The 14,293-nt window shown below is 29.3% G+C and overlaps 1 protein-coding gene across 2 annotated transcripts in view; it reads left to right on the forward strand.

Annotated features, from left to right (window-relative positions):
* LOC107994002 (muscle-specific protein 300 kDa) overlaps positions 1 to 14,293 on the forward strand; it is a 78,467-nt gene that overhangs the window by 746 nt on the left and 63,428 nt on the right. The gene's annotated exons all lie outside the window — the stretch shown is intronic.

The raw sequence follows: 14,293 nt of genomic DNA on the forward strand, positions 1-14,293 counted from the left end.
AGATGGTGCATCTCAGGGTGTGTTTGATTTTGCGATGCGATGGAAGATTGATTGTTGATTTTTTTAAAGAAATTGCTTGATGACTTGAATGAAACTGTAATCAATAGAAGGATATATTTTAAAATTTTGTTTATCTTTCTAAATCTAGAAAATTAATAAATGTGTAGTCGAATGCTTCTTTAGTATTGATTCGCGTTCTAAGAGAATTTTATATATTCATGAAATAGAATTATCGGAAATTGAACGATGTTCTACCTTGCAAAGAAAATATTCTAATACGAGTCAAAGAGTATTTTTATTTTAATATTCTTTTGCAAATAAAAAATGTTGTAAATTACTGAAGCAATTGAAAGAGGCATCTAATAGATTTAAAAGGATACTTAATTCGAATACGGAATTTACAAAATCGCAGAATAATGGTCGCTTATTTAATGATAAGTGAAAATAAATTTATATAACCTTGTGAATCACTTTTTCCATTAAATAGGAATTGTCATTACGATTAATTCTTCTCACGCTCGTTTCCGAGTTTTCTATAGATAGCATTCGCGTTCTGATCCAATGGAAAAATAATTTCCACTCCCTTTCACGAACCTCTGTCGCTACTAGAAAGATCCCTGACTTTGTTTAGCACGCTGCAAGCACCGGTCAATACTAGGCAAGATACATATAACGATAACAATAAAAGCATTTATAAAATTCATCGCGAAAAGAAATATATCATTATTTCGCGATTTTTAAATTGTATACAGATATTATGTAATTATGGATGGTTTATTATTTATTCTATTTTATTTCTCGATGAATTGTTGTTGACACAATTGCTTCTCAACGGAGAAGTAATTTAAATATTCGAATAAGATTTATTTACACTTAAACGAGTTTCATCGTTACTCCTATAGTTAGACGCTCGGCTAATGTCCTCCGGCGATGATGATCGATCACTCGTCGGGGAAATTATAAAATTACGCGGTGACCTAGATCTGCAATGGCGATTCATTACTCATCCATCTGAAAGAAGTAACGCGACACGTCTAGGTCCTTTTTGCTCTTTCTCATATTAACAATCGGCATCTACGAAGCGTGCGCCACGAAATCGATTAATTCCCTTAGTCGACCAAATCTTTGTCACCGAGACGCATCGTTGAATATGCAAAGGACCAATCTAATCCAAACCTGATTTAAATCTTTGTCTCCAAGATACGTCTTTGAATATGTATACAATCAATCCATGCCTGATCCGTGTCTAATCCGTGACTAATTCTAACCTAAGTCAAGTTTAGATACATCTCTGAATGTACGAGCAATTCTCATTCTTGTCTAATGCTAATTCAAATCAAATCTTGATCACAAAACTAGATTAATTCAAACCTTCGTTATGGCTTTTTTTAAACGCGAAAATTTCATTCTGGTTCGCGTTCTGTAGTTAGCCAATTGTACAATATCACTAAAATTTAACCAATCAACAATTATAGATCAAATTTTAATCGTTCAAATTCTATTTTATTTCTATTTTTTTCTTATTCTCAAACGAGTCTCAAAGCTTCTTTCACGAGTAATGAAGCAACGTGGACAAAAAACCTGGCTTTCTCTGCGATCAATAGTTATTCGCTGCTTGTTAAGTACCGTATTAGCAATTCCCTCATGGGGACCTCGTGCAACTTTTCTCAAGAGCGACACGCGTTCGCGAGCAACCGGATCAACGCCTACGAAACCACAGAAAACGTGGAAAGAAGATGCTTTCGAACGACTTCTGTCGTAACGAGAACGTGAAATAATCAAAGATTGAATAAGGGAAGAAAATCATTAATCCGTTTCAAATCTGAAACAAACGAACCAAGAATTTATAAAAAACGAACATATCGAACTAAGTTATTTAAAAAAATCGATGACACATCGAATAATGGCATATGCATCTTTTTCATGGATTAATAACTTTAATTTAAAAATGTTCGGTGTGTATTACAAACCGAAAAATTGATTGCCATTGATTGTAGCTTTCATGGCCGATATCTTTAGTATCGAAATATTTATTTGCCATAATCAAAAATGCGCTGATTAGAATATAGGGTGTCGCTTTACATAGTTATCTAGTATCATAAGTGGATAAAATTTCATGTGTTTAGCGAATTTAGCCGAATGTTTGGTATGCTTAATTATCCAATTATAATAATGTCCAATTATAATTGCTTCGTAATTAGATTTTAAATTATTCGTTATACGAAAAAGTTTTTTTTAAATTCTTTTTATTCTTTTAAAAAAAGTCTTTCGTGTTGTAGATCTTGATCTTTGTATGCGTAGACATTTTTGAGATTATAAGATAACCTTTGCTTTTGCTTGTAATATATATATATCAACTCAAATTATCGTAAACCAGTTCTAGATTAGAGTTGCTCTACAAACAAGTTTTACATAAATATAAATTGATAATACAATTTTACGTCGAGTAAAATAAAGTAAAGTTTATGAGTTATAATATATATTTATGTGTTTATATTAATTTTATATGTTTACATTTGTTGAATTTATTATATAAAAGAATTTATTAACGGTGATAAGTTGTAAATTGGTCATTTTCAATAATAATATTAGTTCAATTGTACGCGTACGCGTACGTAACGAAGAAGACTTTGAATGATAAATGACCTTGAATGGTCTTTGAAGACCAATATATCATAGGTCAATGGATTTATCTTTTAATAAGTTATATGTATTTAAATAAAAATACACATATAGTTCTATTCAAAGAATAAGGAACACTTAGAAATCCTAATATCAAAAATAATCCTTCCACAACAAATTATTTTTATGAATATTGATAATTATTTCTCAATTATCAATATGAATATTGATAAATGAGAAATTCGTAGGCATTCAAAATGAAAATATTACAAATTTGACGAGTTTATTTTGGCAGCGATGAATGTTGGTCGTCATTGGTTGATCGAAGAACAGGGGCAACGAACCGTTGATCTAGTATCCGCGAATAAATAAAACGAAGCTTGTTAGGTCAAGATAACGAGTGGAGGCTCGTAAACGGGGCACATTCAATAGCTATTCGATACCGAGACCGCAAACGTCTTGCCATTTTTTAATATCCAGCTTCCAGACGGAACCCGTGGCTCTCAAATCTCACCTTGATACTTTCTCTGGTGTTTGGTTTCTACTTTCGAATCGTGAGGTCAATGCTTGATGGTTACCTATTAATTTTTTTTTTATTTTAAATTTTCTTCTTTATTTTTTTTTTAAAGATCCTTTCTAAAATTAATCAATTATTGTATAAATATAAAATGTATAAATTTAAAAAATATGTGAAATTTTTATTGAATAATTGGAATTAAAGTCAAAGTTGAAATTAAGTTTTTTTAGGATACAACATTATTGAATAATATCTAGTAATATATATATCATAATTATGATTTGGATTTTTTAAGCTCAGAAATTAATGTTTCTGGCTATTTTTATGCCATTTGATGGATTTATTGGATATGGATTATATTGTATACAATATAAATTGATGTTGATATTTTGTTATTTGGAATGCAAATTAGAAATCAGAAAATTACAAAATTTTGAAAAATAATTTATAGTTTATAATTCATATGAATTTTTATTAAATATAAATTTAATAAGCATATATGAAGATTATATATTGGCATACATAACACCATTGAAGATAATGAAAATTCGATTCGAACGTTATTCGAACGTATTAAAGCAAGGTCTGTTCGTGTTCTGAATACCTTTTTGGTTTTTATACAAAGATTATGGACGAATAATGCAAAAATAACTTTCAAAAGCAAAACTCTGAAGGCTTCGCCTCCATCAATAGCTTCTAGAACGATTTTCCAATTTTCTCGAAGAAATTCATATGCTTCGTCGAACGCACATAAGCATTTATAACTTACAGCAATTGAATTTTTATCAGCACACATATATGTATTGATATACACATATAGATATGTACATACAGGCCAAGGAAATACATTTTTCTCAACCTACTATAAAATCAATCAAGATCCAATGTTAACTAATATTAATGAACAGTACTGATCCAATATTCCGGAAAAAATTCCAAAAGACACATAGATTTAGAACTACGTAAAATTCAAAGAATCAAATATTTTTTATATTATATTTTCCTTTATTTCTTATATATATTACATCAAGCAGAAGCCAATAAAAATTATCACATTTTTCTTCGACGCCAATCTTCGTCTCAGAACAAAATCTTCCCCGTTGCGCGAATAAATATCGCCATATTCAATATCCAGCGCGAAAATAGCGAGGCGCTGTTCGTTTTAATTGAAGTGGCCTGGGCTGGAAGAAAGGAACCGAATCGTCGACGGACAGATAACAAAAACAACGACCATGTTAAGAAACGAAACGGAGGCGAGAGAGCGAGGTCAAGGTCTCCTTCGGTTCTCCGGCCCCCCAAGTTAATTAAATCGTTGCGTCACTGCACGATGGCCAACTGACGAACACGACATCGGATATTCGTCGAATTCGACACGCGACCTTCTGATAATTGTAAACTCGGCTTTTCGTCTCCTTTGAAATTCATAGATGTCGTATGGCAATTCTGAATAAGATTTTTATGTTATGTTAAGAGTTTTATATTATGTTCATATCATAATAAAGTTATTTGAAGGATAAAATTTTTTGAAAAAAATGATATATATAATAATATGAAGAATAAATGAATTATTATAAACTTGTTCTCAAACGAGTTCAAATAAATAGAATTTTACTGTAGAATGAACGTAGAATGAACTTGAAGAATACTGAAGCACAATGGAATAATACTTTGATATCAATTAATCGTGAATTATTTATCGAGAAAGTAGTACATGGACATAGAATTGACGAAACCTATTCCTCGAATTTAAAAATAAAAAGTACGATAAAAATAATCCGTGCTTTAACATTTTTTACAACAAAATTAATTCTTGAAGTAAATAAAATATTTTAAAATATCATTTGGCGATAAAGTGGATCAAGAAAACTGGATAACTAATGGAAGCGATATAAAGATTACGAGGTTTAACGATGAAGAACAAACAATCGTTAGTCAAATTTAATGAAAAATGCAATCGTGTGGAGGAAAAGTGCTTCAGAATCTGACAACGATCGAATGTGGCAATGTATTACATATAAAATGTAATGTGGTAACTCGTACTAATAGTAAACGATGACGTTATTAGGCATCAGTTCAAGGCTACACTCTAAACGTACTCGTTTTGTCTGGAATCTACATCTTTCCTTCTCCAGCCTCGTCAAATTTTTATTTGATGATTTTTAAGACCATCCTTCGTTTTACGATTCTCTTCCTCTTTTTTCTTTAAAAATGGAAATAGAATTTTGTAAATTTTTATTCTCCTATTATTCAAATTTGTTTTTTATTATTTAATTATTTCGAAATTGTTGCGCATTTATGTAACGATAAAAATTAATATTGAGAGTCATGTAATGGAGAAATATTTATATCAATATTTGATCATGATATTCGATACAATAAAACATAAAAGTTATAATCGAGATATGATATCTTCCATCGTTTTGATATATATATATATATATATATATATATATATATATATATTTTTTTTTTTTAATTTTTTTATTTGAAAGCTCAGTTAATATATCATTATATTTTCTTTATTAAAATCATTGTGTTTTAAATGTCTTCATTTTTCAAAGTGACTAATAGCTTAAAATAATAATTTCAAAAATTATATTTATTTTAAATTTAAAAATTATATTTTCAAAAATTTACATGAATATATTTTTGGCTTTTATTTTACTTTTTTATTTTATTTTTAACTTCTCAATATATTCCAGCACAATACATGTTTTACTTAAATTATAGTGTACAAAAGAAATTGCATTTCTAATATAATAAAAAACATATTGCAACATATAATTTCCCTAAACGATCACAATATCAACATTTAAAAAAATAATTCTATACCTCACTTTAACTTATACAAATTTCAATTTCCGAAAAGAATCAATCTAATCATAATTCGAATAAAGAAATTCTTACAAATCATAATACATTATTTCTCTTTTCATCCTGTCTAATGTATCCATCCGCTTCCGTCTCGTTTTTCTGGGTTTTTTCTCGGTTCTTTCTCGGTCCTTTCTTGTCTACCTGCCAGAGACATGTAACAATCTCATTCTATCTCGAATAGCATTATCTTCATCTAGCGAAGCAAACCGGTTGTCCGAACCGGCCAAACGAGAAGCGCGAAATTGCATAGCCCGCGAATTAACGAAGGGGAAGAACTTCCTGATGAGGAATCGACCAATCCAATTGAATCGATCCATAATCTAGTAGTGTTCATATTATATACGGGATTTTAATCGAGAATGAAAGATAAAATTCGATCCAAAATTTATTAGAGTTAGAGATTCTCTAGATTTCATTTCCTTTATGATCGAATTTCGCTTTTTTTTCATTTCCTCAAGATCATATAGATATTATTTTTCATTATATCATACATGAGATTCTTTAGGCGATCTTCTAATAATAGATCTTTAAAAAAGATCTTTAAATGGAAAGATATTTAAATTAGAAATAGTGATAAAAAGAGATAATCTCTTTCATTTAATATAAAATTAAAGATTTTTTTATTTTCTCTTTAAATGATTTTAAAATCTAACTAGTTTAGATATATTAGCTTATCAATACTTTATTTTAAGAATTTAGAATTTTATTAAAAGTAAATTTTATTAAAAGTAAAAATTAAAAATTGGATATAATCGAAAATTTTGGTTATTTATGTAAAAGTTAAAGAGACAATAATTTTTTTTATTTTATGTTAAGATTTTTTTCGAGCAAATGTTTTGCATGTTACTCATGAATACTCTATCAAAGACGATAATAAATCTTTATTAAAAAATGAATTAAGAATGATAATAACAAGTAAATAAAAATTTTGAATAATTTAAAAAGATGATGATTTAACGTGACCAATTAAAATTCTTTGCATCTTTTATTCTTGTTTGATGTCATGTGTATATTTGTAAGGAGTAACCAGATTATATTTAAAGCTTTAGGTGTCATCATGCGCGATGTGCCATTTTTGCACGCACATGGCGAGCAGGTGCGTTCCCATTCAGAAACGCTTGGTTATCGTCGATGGATACTCCCTACATCTTGGAAATTGAATGGAATATTCGTTACTAGACCAGACATAGATCAAGTACCTACTCTTAAACGATTACCTATGTCTGGAACATGTGATGGACAACCTTAACTTAGTTGTAACAGTTTGCAATCATTGCTACACTTATTCGTTCCTCGACCATTGAAATCATCGTGCTATAAATATGAAAATTTTCGCGAAATTGGAATATTATTCCTGGCAATTATTTTATTTCTGACGATATAACAAATATTAAATTGAGAATAACGTCAATAATAACGTCATCTCTATTTATTCTGAAAAGTTGTAGCATTTTATTGCATAGTTTTTTATTTAATAAATTCTAATATTTAAGAATAATACGTAATTTTAAATCTAAATACAAGTATTTCGAATAATAATGAGGAAAAATCTAATACAGAAATTAATTCACAAATTAATTGAATATATAAAAAATTCAAAATCAAATTTATAAGTCAAGTAATTTAATTTATTTACATATTTAAATATACTTCCTGAGTGGCATAAAGTATGATAATATTTATAATAGATGATGAAAAATTCCACAGTAAATTTTCATAATAACAATGAAGAATTAACTTAGTAATAAATTCATATGAATAAGTAATCTGACTAACGTATCCGATTAGAACATGATAAATCTAAAGAAAATCGAAGATCCTAATAATTTCATGGAATCCATCGATGGCGCCAGTGACAACTCCCAACCGTCATTTACGCGAGGCCACTAATCAATTACAGACACAGTAAACATCATAGTATAAGATCACACAGCCAGCCTCGTGGTTTCTATTTATAGTCGTGACACTTTTAATCCAAGTTTATTTTCCGTTTCAAGAATCGAGAGGGGAAGGGTTACGAGACTCGTTCCTTTTTATCTCTCTGGTCTCAACCTTGCGGATCTTGTTAAAAGGAAAGAAAGAAGTATATATATATATTATATATATATATATATTTCTCGACCCAAATCGAGTCTCTCGTACAAGCGAGTTTACCGAGGACGATTCATCCGAGGACGAGCGACCATTTCATAGGTGGAGATAATCGCGGAAAGAAGACTTTAGCAAGGATTTCAGCAAATACGATTTGCACGCCACGATTTTCTCCAATTTGCTTGACGAGCAGCCACAGCTCATGGCATGCGATCTTCATCCCCTCTGCACACTCATTAGGAAGTAATTAACAAACAATCACGCGTGCAAACATAGGGTCAGTCGGTTCTGATGGAGAATGATCGTGATGACCTGATGAATATTCGAGATTTCGATTAGATTTTCTTTCATAATTCTATATCCATTATAAAGATTATATTTTTTTTTTATTTTCTATGTATTAGTAGTAGTTAAAACTACAATTGGGATAACAATAAAAAAAATATTAATATGATATTTAAAATATTAGATATAGAAAAAAAATAATACATATTAATATCGATTTTATTCATATTTTTTCAAATAATTTTCTAAAAAATTTATTTGTTAAATAATCGATAATGTATCTTTTCTCAAGAAAGCCTTCAAAAAATTTTTCTATTTTCTCACTTAGTTATATAAACATCATTAACATCATAATATCATAACTCGAATCAATTCGATCGAAAAAGTTATTGGCATGAATCCTCGAAACTTTGACCCTCGACATCGTGTATGCAACTTCATACATAGTAAGTGGCGTGCAGTTGCATTCGATAATTGGAAGTTGGGCTTTCGTTGGTTCTTACGAATGGGTGGCTCTTTAGGAAACTCGTTGCAGCGAACATTATTATCCGGTTGTGTGAACTTGTTGCTGAAACGAGCTATTTTCGCCGGCAATCATCTCTAAAAACGGAAGTTTAAGAATCTACCTCACCTTCATACTTACTTTTTGGTTAATATTTTTTAGAAACGTTGTTTCAAACAGGGTATCGATAAACGTGCAATGAATCGCAATCACAAAGATTCAATTTCAGAATATAATTACGCATTGCAGTCTTGGCTGTACAATAAATCAATCCTCTTATCGCAATACGAATGTCAAGGCCGTATTTCATTATCTTGAACACTGTTTCTATTTATACTTATTCAATTCATTGGTAAATTTCTTTTCTTAATTAAATACAAATAAAGAATTGATGTTTAAACTTTTTGCTTGAAATAATATCGTTATTATTATTATTCGATTATTAGATAGAACATCTAGACTGAATAAAGTTAAATAATATTACAGTATTAAGTATTAATAAATTTTTTTGCTAACATAAAATTGAAACATAAAATTTATAAAATTTATTTGCAAAATTATATCTATTCTAATTTATTGAATAATTTAATTCTAATTTTAATTTTAATTCTAATCTATTTGATATAAATTCTATCAATAAAAAACATATATTATAAGTACACAAAATTAAATAATTTTTTTATTTTTATATTAAAGAAAATGACTTAAAATTATATAAAATTATATACACTATTATGTTAATAATAGTTAAATTTTATTCAGAAAAATAGAATAAGTTCTTTTTAATAAAATTAATAAAATTTCTTTATTATATATAAAGCTTGATTCTATATTTATACTAATAGAATCTATATTTATTATGCGCTATTTTTGTCACTGATCAAAATTAAAATTATTCACGAAGGAAAGGTGGCATTGATGAGATACAAAAAAAAAACTAAAAAAAAGAAGCACGGATTCAAAATATTTTTCTTGATCTTCGATTCACAAAGACATCTTATTTCGTTCCTTGTGATCAGGTTGAATCCAGAGATGCATAAATAGTATATCGTACCTTTATAAAAACACGTAGAAATACACGGTTGATGAACCAAAGGAAATCGTAGATTCGTCACGGATATTATTTTCATTGCGTTATGAATTCAATATCTCTCGTAAATAGAAAAAAACATGGGGTGACTATAAAAGTTTTCTCTTAAATTTCTTCCTATATTATGTTATCACGATCTAATAGAATTTCTTTCAGAAATCGATACAGAATAACGATAGAAAACGTATTTGACAAAGTTTCGAGAAATCTCAACGATTTTTATTATGGAGTATTGGTATTATAAAGCGAAATGGAACAAAGTGATCGATGGGACAGATATCCTTGCTTGAAAGGATCTAGAGAATGGATACGATTCGTATCACTGGATGGAATCATAAGAGGTTTATGCAGCCTCGTTGAATCGAAGTCAAAGAATAGGAACAAGGTTAAAAAAAGGACGAAAAGGAGGAAAAAAGTCTCGATCGAATTTTCTTTTTTTCAAAATCTATTTTCTAATATGTGGTTGGAATTGTCGAGTGATGTGGACGATAAAACTTTTGTCTATTTCACGAAATTGAAGTCAAGTAATAAGAATTGAGGACAACGTGGAGCAAGAGAGTTATCTATCATTTTTCTCGTTGGTGAGAGAAAGGAGGCACTATGAGGAAATGGGATTGTTATATTGTGAGGACTCATCTGTGTTGTTAAATTGAAATGGAATAAAGAATTATAAAAAGAAAATAGAATAGAAAGAAAAAAAAATTTTTTTGAATTAATGGAGTTGGATTTGAATAAAAAAGGTGAAAAAAGATAAAATAAAGAAAGAAGTAATATAATCAAGAGGAAAGGATCATCTTTCTTCGAAAGGATACTTATCCGGCATACGAATTGACTTATTATCAAAATAATTTACTTCAATTTCTACCGATTTTGTGAAGTTGAGACGAAAAAGAAAGAAGCTTGATTTTCTTTTCTTTTCTATTTTATAAGAGACACGGACAATATCAAGCACATGAGCTCATCCACGAGAATTTGTCCCATTTCACAGTTCGCCCCTTCCTCTTCTACCTTGTGCTTTTTCTACATCTCCGCACCGTTCAAGCTGAACGAAAGCGCTAAAAATACGAATTTATATGCGCGTTCATGTTATACGTGTGCCTCTTTCTGAGAAAAAAAAAGAGAGGGGAGAAATGCGAGATAATTTTAAATGTCAGAATGATTCGACGATGGAAGAAAGAAAACGTGATGAATTTGTATGCATGAATCAAAAGGCAAAATAATTTTGACATGGGAAAATTATTGAGAATTTTAATAGAAAAATAGATAATGCATTTTTACAATTTTAATTAAGAAAAAGAAATATGATTTGGTAAGATTTAATAAAAAAATCGAATAAACTTCTCAAATTTATAATTTTATAGGATCTAATTTAAAACGCTTTGTATTATTTTTCTTATGAAATTTGGTTCATCAAGATTTCATAAGTAAGAGCATGCATGTTTCAGTAATGTGATCATCACCTATATTATTTTTGTTTAATTGCGTTTGGTAAAACGACTTAATAGCATATCTGATACGTGTTATCTAACATCAAACCACAATCAAATAACAGTTTAATGAGCAGATATGTTTCGATTGTAACGTTTCATTTAAAGAGTTTAAGTAAAACGTTAAGATAGATCGGAATTTATTTGTTATGTACAATTGCAAATCGAATTTAGAGATTATAAGAGTAGAAACTTGACAAGATTTATAGTTGATCTTGTATTTTGAAGTGATACGTATTTCAAATCTTATATTTTAAGATTTGAAGTCATTTAGAGAATGATTATATTGTTTAAAATAAACGAAAATTATTTCGTTTATAACAAGTATTTCTTTATAAAAACTAAAACTATCGCGTAATTGCGTAGTTATATATTTTCAATTATAAAATAGAATTTTATTTTAAATTTCATTTTATCTTATTTTTATTAAAAACTAATCATAAATTTTACAACGAACGATCATTACACGATTTTAATTCGATAATAATCATTTAATTTCTAAAAAGAGAAATACTAATCACTTTTTTTAATGTTGATAATTTAATTCAATAATTTTTCTGACTATCTTTAAAATATCATGTTTGTATCATTTAATAAGTTGAAAAATTATAATCAGAGATTCTAATTTTTCCAAATAATTTGAAAATAAAAAATATGCATGATCTTCCTCTTGTAACTTACAATATCTCACGTTCTGTTTGAACAGATACAATGTATCCAATAATATTTTTCATTTCAACGTGACAGCATTTTACCAACGATGCAACCAACGATAGATTAAAAGTTATGCGTATGACGATCCGAAAAATACGAGGAGAATCGTCTTTTGTCGTCTTAAAACGCCATCATTTTATGATGCAATCTTCTTTTTATTTTTTCGAGAAACATTATGTTTGAACCGTATCACTATTCAAATCGTATTTCTTTAAAATTTATCGCATGTCCATGTCCATGATTTCCATTATCGTTCCATTAAGTCGCTAATAAAACGTCAAAGCCGCGTTATTTACGACGAATAACATAATTCCCTGTTCGCACTCTATCGTACCATTTATTTTCTTTCTCTTTTTCCATTTTTTTTTACCTGATTCAGTTTGCTTCTTCTTCGAGTTTTTTGCCCTCGCCACCGATCGTGTAACTATTACGACCAACAGCTAAATTATCCTTCCTATTACAATTAAATTATCCTTCGCACGAAACGTATAATTTCACAATACATTGAGTATGCATCGATCGTACCATACACAGTGCTTGAGCATGAATTAATAAACCGATCGAATTGAAATTTGTAGACCTCGAGTTTGGTTTTTGTCATGAGCTTGGTATGATAACGGTTTGAAACTCGAAAGATCGATCTGTTTTAGATCTTTCTCGTGTCATCAATGAGAATAACATCATGGTTGGATAATAATAGGGATACAGAGTACACGTGAAATACTCGAGTGTCGAATTATATGCGAATGCTCTCAGCACTATTTAGAACAGCTGACTCATATCGCGTTAAGATACAAGAATCACCTATTAGCAAACAATATCTTCCTACGAGAGTCCATTGTGATTTATATTACTATAATCTCGATCGAAGAATTTTTGTTCAGGGTTGCTTTTCTCATTCAATAAAGCAAAATATAAGAATTGTGATCAATGTATTTCAATTCTTTTTATAAGTGTTATGAAGAAAGATGACTTCGTTTATATTTTTCTTTAAATGCACTAAGATAGATAAATATTCTAAATTTTATATTTTAATTATAAATTTTTCATATGAAAGTGTAAACCATTAAACGAATATTTCTTATAATAGTATATTTCTTATAAATATTATATTAAATATTATATAAACAATTTATTCCATGAGAATCTTTCGACGACATTGTAATGCTCTGTCTTTATTACAGTATAGGAATATATATATATATATACGATCTGAAACATTTAAAAATTTTTTCTCAGACTATCACTATCACGTGAAAGGGGGACAAAAGCTCATAATAACTAGCTCTGTCCATGCAAAACGTAGCTGTACAGTCTGGAGCTAAGAGCACTATACTTCTGACGCTTCAAGTGACAGAGCATGATGTGCATGCTGATCACGTATGCTTGCTAACAGCATCGAACACACACACACAAGCTTTTCACATGTACACATGCAACGTGTGCACCTTTTAATTGACCTCGGTTCCTAGCGATTTTTCCTCTTGTTTATCAGTAGTTACGGCCCTTCGTCTAAATCATTGCCAAAATGCAAGCTATGCATCCATTAAAACGTGATTTATTATACGATCTACGACGAAGATTGCGTCGTTTTTCGCGTTAACTTCGCTAATTATCCGCTCGGTGGATAGTTTTTCGTGCGGAAGAAGAAGGGTGCATAAAATTAGAAACTCTGGGAATTCGCGAGTTTCGCTCGTTTCGAGCCACTTATGAGAAGTTTTACGTGCTTTCGACATCCATTTTAATTTAGACGATGTTTTAATGATAATTGGAAATAGTACTTTCTTCCTATTTTTCTATCTTGAACGATGGATATTATACAGTTGTTGATAAAATTTATTAATCTTCCATAATTGGAATTATATTTGCTTATGAGAAAAGTGATACTGGTTAAATATAGTTTTTCACTATAATTTGTTGTTTTGAAGCATTTGATAACGATATTATCTATTCTGATTTTAATATATTGCAAATTCGTACAATATGCTAATTTTATTTCATTACATGACTCTTGAAGATTATTAATATTAATGAATAAATAAAAGAAAGTAAAATTACAATCATCAGTATTCAACAATAATCAACCCCGCTAATTACTTTTGATTTTTGAA

The sequence above is a fragment of the Apis cerana genome, linkage group LG1 (assembly GCF_029169275.1).
Source record: "Apis cerana isolate GH-2021 linkage group LG1, AcerK_1.0, whole genome shotgun sequence".
NCBI classification, from domain to species: Eukaryota; Metazoa; Arthropoda; class Insecta; order Hymenoptera; family Apidae; genus Apis; species Apis cerana.